Below are 2,202 nucleotides of genomic sequence, written 5' to 3' on the forward strand. Positions count from 1 at the left end.
AGCACGGCCTTTCATCCTTTATTTATTTATTTATTTTTAAAGCACTTTACACACGAGTTCTCGATCCTCGAGCGCTACGAAATCAGAGTTCAAACTCGCACGTCTCGGCTGTAAATATTAGCCAATAATATTGTGCCGTTTCGGTCTCACACTTCAGCCCAGTATATAGATACAATGTCATTGTGCAATAAAAATGAGATAAAATGATCATATGGCATTGACGGCCGGGATGTTCAGTCACAGAGTTTCGTGTCTTATTCCAGGTAACGCCACATTGGGCGACTTGCGTTTCGGTGATGATGAAGACCACGAAGCACCCAGTCAACGAGGGGAGAAAATCTCCAAACCGTTCAGAAATCGAACCCGGGCCCGATGCTTGGGAGGCAAACACGTTACCACACAGCTAAGCAGGAGGACATTGTGCAGTTAATACAGAGCGTGAGAGCACCCATTAACGGCTAGCAAGCGGGCACAAACAGGTCTGAATATAAATGTGGCGTACGTACTGTAAGACCTTCTGTAACACACCATCAGATTATTTGACTTGTCGCTCTAACGAAGTAGAGGAGTGTCAGCAATGTGTCTCGTGGTCTTATCGTGGCGTGTTTATCTTCTGCTGTTAGGTCAGACGATAGAAATGCCACGTGCACGCTTAGAGTAGCACATTGATGGTGACCAACTTTAAACAGAACTTGATTAATTTTCACACACATTTATTAAAATAATAAAGATATAGATATTACGTAACTCGATTCTGGATGCTGTTTACAATTGACAATCTGAAGTTCCTTTGGTATTGGTATGTTAATCTTATTCTCACATATCTCTGATTCTTGACAAAAGTGTCTATACATTTATCTTCACGGCTATGTATAGGAATATGGTAATCTTATTAGGCACAGACTGAAACTTGAATATAGACTGGTACAGACAAATGTCGAACTCATACAGACTGGTACAGACTAATGCAGACTGGTACAGACTGGTGCAGACAAATGCAGACTAACTAATCGAAGGCCTGTACACTCGTTATAATACTTCGAGCGTTCAGGTATCACTGCGCGAGTGTGATCCGCGAGGAGAAAAGGTTCTACGTTAGCAGCAATCTCATTGGCTGAGTGACATATTAATACGCGGATCGGCGGAAGCAGAATTTGGTCCGTCTCTAAGACAGCAACATCTCGTAGAGCGGAGACGGACGATCGCTGCGCCTGCGCTGTTGTGCTTAGCGGGGCGCGCTCTAGTGGGAAAGTTGTGTACGCGCTGACTACGCGGAACTATGTACAAAACAATAAAACACGCACCAACGATGACTGAGGTGGAATTTCCACGGGATACAGCCTTTTTTTTCCAACATTTCATGTATACACCACAGCGTGCAAAAGTAATTCGCGTTATCTTACAAACATCAATAACAGTTCTGCATATTAAAAAAGCGTTGAATATTAGCGTTTTACATTAGTAAGAAAACAATTTATACTTGCATAATATTTGATGAGACGTTATTCATTTTTAATATATAGTGTTTGATGTCTTTTTAATCAGGATTTGAGCGGAAACTACAAAACTGTTTGTGAAAATTCTAGCACGCTGAAGGAATGATCTGGCAACGGCCTTGCCGCAGTGGATACACCGGTTCCCGTGAGATCACCGAAGTTAAGCGCTGTCGGGCGTGGTCGGCACTTGGATGGGTGATCATCCAGGCCGCCATGAGCTGTTACCATTTTTCGGGGTGCACTCAGCCTCGTGATGCCATTTGAGGAGATACTCGACCGAATAGTAGCGGCTTCGTTCAAGACTGCCATCATAACGGCTGGGAGAGCGGTGTGCTGACCCCACGCCCCTCCTGTCCGCATTCTCCACTGAGGACGACACGGCGGTGGGATGGTCCCGGTAGGCCACTCGTGGCCTGACGGTGGAGTGAAGTACTGATCTGAATGACCCTAAAACCGTACGATCTGTAGAACATTGGGACCATAATAAGCCATTAAGATTGCAGAAAAATTGCGTGCACGAAGGCTCAGTAGGGTCCTTTTTGTATAACTAGACAGATCAGTGCTATGGCAAGATCAGCTGTTGCACAGCCACCAAAAGAAGTGGAAACGGGTAAGACACTGCCATTGAGACTCATCTACGTTAGAGGGCGCAATACAAGAATGGGAATGAGTTCGAGAGGGACAGAATGATTGGTCTCCGGAAAAT

At 44.7% G+C, this 2,202-nt stretch overlaps 1 pseudogene; it reads left to right on the top strand.

The window, feature by feature from the left end:
• The first annotated feature begins 1,605 nt into the window (after window positions 1–1,605).
• On the top strand, window positions 1,606–1,723 carry LOC126282637 (5S ribosomal RNA; annotated as a pseudogene).
• The last annotated feature ends 479 nt before the right edge of the window (window positions 1,724–2,202 follow it).

This window comes from Schistocerca gregaria, chromosome 7 (assembly GCF_023897955.1).
Source record: "Schistocerca gregaria isolate iqSchGreg1 chromosome 7, iqSchGreg1.2, whole genome shotgun sequence".
In the NCBI taxonomy this organism is placed as follows: Eukaryota; Metazoa; Arthropoda; class Insecta; order Orthoptera; family Acrididae; genus Schistocerca; species Schistocerca gregaria.